Here is a 6,091-nt window from a genome sequence, read left to right as displayed (position 1 = left end):
GGTGTGTGCCACCACAGCCAGCTAATTTTTTTTTATTTTTGGAGATGAGGTCTCGCTATGTTGGCCAGGCTGGTCTTGAACTCCTGGGCTCGAGTGATCCACCTTCCTTGGCCTCCCAATGTGCTGGGATGACAAGCGTGAGCCACTGCACCTGGCCAAGAGCATTTTTCAATAGCAGCAACAGCAGGTTGTGACATGCTAGTGTGCTGGAGAACCATTCAGTGGGTCAAGTGTGAAAAAATAGAATGGAGGCTGGGCGCAATGGCTCATGCCTGTCATCCCAGCATTTTGAAAGGCCAAGGTGAGTGGATCACCTGAGGTCAGGAGTTTGAGACCAGCCTGGCCAACATGGTGAAACCCTGTCTTTATTAAAAATACAAAAATCAGCCAGGTGCGGTGGCTCAAGCCTGTAATCCCAGCACTGTGGGAGGCCGAGGCGGGTGGATCACGAGGTCAAGAGATCGAGACCATCCTGGTCAACATGGTGAAACCCCGTCTCTACTAAAACTACAAAAAATTAGCTGGGCATGGTGGCGCGTGCCTGTAATCCCAGCGACTCAGGAGGCTGGGGCAGGAGAATTGCCTGAACCCAGGAGGCGGAGGTTGCGGTGAGCCGAGATCGCGCCATTGCACTCCAGCCTGGGTAACAAGAGCGAAACTCCGTCTCAAAAACAAACAAACAAACAAAAAAAAAAAAAGAAAAAAAATTACAAAAATCAGCTGGGCATGGTGGTGCATGCCTGTAGTCCCAGCTACTCCGGAGGCCGAGGCACCAGAATCGCTGGTTGCAGTGAGCCGAGATTGTGCCACTGCACTCCAGCCTGGGCAACAGACTGAGACTCCGTTTCAAAATAAATAATTTAATTTAATTTAATTTAAGAATAGAACAGAAAGACAATGTCAGGCTGCATTCCCTGTAGAAAGGGCAGGTGTTCCTCCCCAGGCTATGTGTGAGCGTGTGTGAGATGTCGATGTCAGATGTGTTTCTTACTGTAGGTTCCAGTCAACACAGCTAGAAAGCTGCTGCCCCGGATCACGTAAGGATGATGGCAACGAAAGGGCAGAGCAGATGGTTGGAGAATGAGGCCAAGGTCATATTCCACTCCTTGTAAGTCTGACTTGCAAGGACCCAGGCTCCAAGGAGCGTTGAGAGGTGACCAGACAGGAATACCTGGGGTAAAGGAGTCAGGAGTCTCTGGCCTTGCAGCCTCCATCCCCAGGTTGTGACCAATGGGCTGCAGAATGACGCAGAGGGTCAGGGGCTGTGGGGTTTGCAGGTGGAGGGGATGGTGCCCCTTGCACTTGATTGCGGGCCAGATCAGACAGCTCAGAGGCGGCCAGGTGCTCCAGGACTCTAGGGCAGGAATGAGCTGGTGAAGATTGTGTTTCTGGGTCCAGCTAGATGGGGGCTCCACAGAAATTCTTTTTTTTTTTTTTTTTTTGAGAGAGAGTTTCGCTCTTGTTGCCCAGGCTGGAGTGCAATGGCACAATCTCGGCTCACCGCAACCTTTGCCTTTCGGGTTCAAGTGATTCTCCTGCCTCAGCCTTCCAAGTAGCTGGGATTACAGGCATGCACCACCACACCTGACTAATTTTGTATTTTTAGTAGAGACGGGGGTTTCTCCATGTTGGACAGGCTGGTCTCGAACTCCTGACCTCAGCTGATCCGCCTGCCTCAGCCTCCCAAAGTGCTGGGATTACAGGTGTGAGCCAACATGCCCGGCTCAGAAATTCTTTCTGTAAAACACACATACTCAAAACCCAGGCCACCTGGGTTCACATTCCTGCCCCACCATCTGTCGACTATGTGACCTTGAACCAGCCATTTCTGCCTCAGTTTCCCCATCTGGCACAAGGGAACAATAATGTAGCCTCTGACCCAGGGTTAGGGGAGGGTTCAATGAATCCACAGTCCTGCTTCTGATGCAAAGTTCAAGAGGTGGTGGAGGAGGTGGGGGGCAGCAGAGTTTGGGGTCAGGAGCCTGGATTCAACCCCATGCCCGCCATACACTGGAGGTAGTGACCCCGGCTTTGCAACACTGATTCATTCAGCAAGTGTATATCTTGCAGCAAGCTATGCCTGTTACATTTGGGCTCCAGGGACGCAGCACTGGACAAGCCCCAGATCTGCCGCCCCCGCAACCCCCTGGAGTTTATACTCAGTAAGGAAGAGAAACTAAGAAGAATAAAAATAAGATACAGTGTCATGCTGCAAAGAAATGTGAGACAGGTTAGAAGGGGAGAGACAGGGAAGGGGGACTACCCAGCCAGGAAGGCCTCCCTGAGGTCAGGATACCGGAGCTGAGCACCGATCTGGATGAGCAGGCCGAGGAGAAGCTGCATGGGTCCCGAAGGCTAGAGCATCGCAGGCTTTGGGAAGAGATGGTGCAAAGGCCCGCGCAGCGGTGGCACGCTGGAGGCAGGGAGGCCCGGGGTAGGTGCAGATAGCGAGGAGGATTGTGGAGGGGGCAGCTGAGGATTTGGGATTTGACCAAAAGAGCACTGAGAAGCAGAGGGAAGGTTCCAGTTGAGCCAAGGAGTGGTGAGACTGTGAGTGCCACGTGAGAAAGCCTGCAGTAGACACACATAGCTTTCCTTGCTCAGTCAAATGAAAAGGCCTAGAAGCAACAACACCCCAAGAGCAAGGAGAATGCACCAGCATCTGGAGCTTGGTTTCTTTCTTTCTTTCTTTTTTTTTTTTTTTGAAGCGGACTTTCACTCTTGTTGCCCCAGGCTGGAGTACAATGGTACAGCTTCGGCTCACTGCAACCTCCGCCTCCTGGGTTCAAGCGATTCTCTTGCCTCGGCCTCCCAGATAGCTGGGATTACAGGCACCCATCACCATGCCCAGCTAATTTTTGGATTTTTATTAGAGATGGGGTTTTACCATGTTGGTCAGGCTGGTCTTGAACTCCTCACCTCAGGTGATCCACCTGCCTTGGCCTCCCAAAGTGCTGGGATTACAGGTGTGAGCCACTGTGCCTGGCCTGGATCTTGGTTTCTGATACCATTTTCCTCCGCAAAAGGAACCAGGACTTCCTGGGGAAATTGGCAATTCTAGGATGAGGGCAAGAAACAGATGAGCCTGGAGCATCTTCAGGTTCCAGAAAGAAAAGAAGTGCTTCCAAACAAAACCCCACATTAATGGGTGCATGTCTGGGGAGTCACAGCCATGAACCGGAAAAGCTTCCAGTGGCCAAAGCTAGAACAACTTGAGCAACAAAAGAAGGAAAGGAGGTCGGACATGGTGGCTCTGCAGTTCCTCTTCTAACCTGTCTTACAGGATCAAGACTGAGAAAACTGGCTGTGCGCGACGGCTCACGCCTGTAATCCCAACACTTTGGGAGGCCGAGGCAGGCGGCTCACGAGGTCAGGAGTTCGAGATTGTCCTGTCCAACATGGTGAAACCCCATCTGTACTAAAAATACAAAAATTAGCCAGCATGATGTCACGCGCCTGTTGTCCCAGCTACTTGGGAGGCTGAGGCAGGAGAATTGCTTGAACCTGGGAGGTGGAGGTTGTGGTGAGCCAAGATCACGCTACTGTACTCCAGCCTGGGCAACCGAGTGAGATTCTGTCTCAAAAAAAAAAAAAAAAAAAAAGACTGAGGAAACTGGGGAATTCAGGACTAACCTAGGCAACATAGTGAGCCCTCTTTCTACTAAAAATAAAAGAAAAAATTAGCAGATAATGGTGGTGCATGCCTGTAGCTCCAACTACGCAGGAGGCTGAGGCAGGAGGATTGCTTAAGCCTGAGAGGTTAAGGCTGCAGTGAGCTATGATGGTGCCACTGCACTCCAGCCTGGGTGACAGAGTGAGACCCTGTCTCAAAAATAAATAAATAGACTGGGTGCGGTGGCTCATGGCTGTAGTCCCAGAACTTTGGGAGGCCAAGGCAGGTGGATCACTTGAGGTCAGAAGTTCGAGACCAGCCTGACCAATATGGTGAAACCCTGTCTCTACTAAAAATACAAAATGTATCCGGGCATGGTTGTGGGTGCCTGTAGTCCCAGCTACTCAGGAGGCTGAGGTGTGAAGTGAGCTGAGATTGAGCTACTGCATTCCAGCCCGGGCGACAGAACGAGACTTCATCTCCAATAAATAAATAAATAAAGTAACCTTGGATTATAATCCATAGTATAAAATTGATATCCATGCATCTACACTGATACAGATAAATGAGTGAATACATAAGTACATGGGGGAGAATAGACAAGTCTCCTGTGTGGAAATCCAAAGAATTTATGTCCCCCTCAAGGAGGTGGAGGATTTTTCCATCCCTTATTTGCGGGCTACACCTGGTGACTTCCTTCCAAAAAGTCCATTGCGGAAGCGGGCAGGGGGACAAAGAGTGACTTCACCTAAGTAGAGACAGATTCCTGGCAAACGTGACCTTAGCCAGGCAACCAAGGTCAATGTTGACAGCACTAAGTCTTTTTTTTTTTTTTTTTTTTTTTTTTTTTTTGAGATGGAGTTTCACTTTTGCTGCCCAGACTGGAATGCAATGGTTTGATCTCAGCTCACTGCAAGCAAACTCTACCTCCCAGGTTCAAGTTATTCTCCTCCTTGGCCTGCCACATGCCCAGCTAATTTTTTGTATTTTTAGTAAAGATGGGGTTTCACTATGTTGGCCAGGATGGTCTTGAACTCCTGACTTCAGGAGATCCACCCACCCCAGCCTCCCAAAGTGCTGGGATTACAGGTATAAGCCACTGCACCCAGTTTGCTAAATCATGTTGAAACCATGTCCCTCTGATACCATGAGATGACAGCGTTACTTTGCCTCTGTGCTTTTCCTCCCAAGAACCTATAATCCCAGTGTAATCACAATAGAATCCCAAAGTGAGGGACCCTCTCTAAAATGCCTAACCAGTATGCCTCAAAACTGTCAAGATTATCAAAAACGAGGAAAGTCTGAGAAACCATCACAGCCAAGAGGAGCTGAAGGCGACAACTAAGTGCTATGTGGGGGTCTTGGATGGGATTTTGGGACATGAAAAGGACACCAGGTAAAAATTTAGGTAACCTGGGCCAGGCACGGTGGTTTATGTCTGTAATCCCAGCACTTTGGGTGGATGAGGCAGGCAGATCGCTTGAGTCCTGGAGTTCAAGACTAGCCTGGGCAACACAGTGAGACCTTGTCTCTACAAAAAAATTAAAAATTATGGCCGGGCGTAGTGGCTCACACCTGTAATCCCAGCACTTTGGGAGGCTGAGGCAGGTGGATCATGAGGCCAGGAGTTTGAGACCAGCCTGGCCAACATGGTGAAACCCTAACTCTACTAAAAATACAAAAACTAGCTGGGCGTGCCCAGCTACTCAGGAGGTTGAGACAGGAGAATTGCTTGAACCTGGGAGGCAGAGGTTGCAGTGAGCCAAGTTTGTGCCACTGCACTCCAGCCTGGGTGACAGAGCTAGACTCTGTCTTAGGGGGAAAAATTAGCTGGGCATGGTGGCACATGCCTGTACTTCCAGCTACTTAGGAAGCTGAGGTGAAGGATTGCTTGAGCCCAGGAAGTCAAGGTGGCAGTGAGCTATGATCCAGCCACTGTATTCCAGCCTGGGTGACAGAGCAGAGACCTTGGCTCAAAACAAACAAAAAAACTAAAGTAGGCTGGGCACGATGACTCACACCTGTAGGTCATCAGTGGCTCATCACCTGTAATCCCAGCACTTTGGGAGGCTGAGGCGGGAGGATCTCTTGAGGCTAGGAGTTCAAGACCAGCCTGGCCAACATGGCGACACCCTATTTCTACTTAAAATACAAAAATTAGCCAGACATGGTAGCGCATTCCTGTAATCCCAGCTACTCAGGAAGCTGAGGCAAGAGAATCACTTGAACCCAGGAGGTGGAGTCAGGTGAGCTATGATTGTGCCACTGAACTCCAGCCTGGGTGAAAGAGAGAGATACAATTTCAAAAATAAATAAATAAATAAATAAATAAAAAAGTAGGGTCGGGCGAGGTGACTCATGCCTGTAATCCCAGCACTTTTGGAGGTTGAGGTGGGTGGATCACGAGATCAAGAGATTGAGACCATCCTGTCCAACATGTTGAAACCCTGTATCTACTAAAAATACAAAAACTTAGCC

The sequence above is a fragment of the Sapajus apella genome, unplaced genomic scaffold (assembly GCF_009761245.1).
Source record: "Sapajus apella isolate SASKATOON/1434 unplaced genomic scaffold, GSC_monkey_1.0 scaffold43, whole genome shotgun sequence".
NCBI classification, from domain to species: Eukaryota; Metazoa; Chordata; class Mammalia; order Primates; family Cebidae; genus Sapajus; species Sapajus apella.
This window is presented reverse-complemented; position numbering follows the sequence as displayed.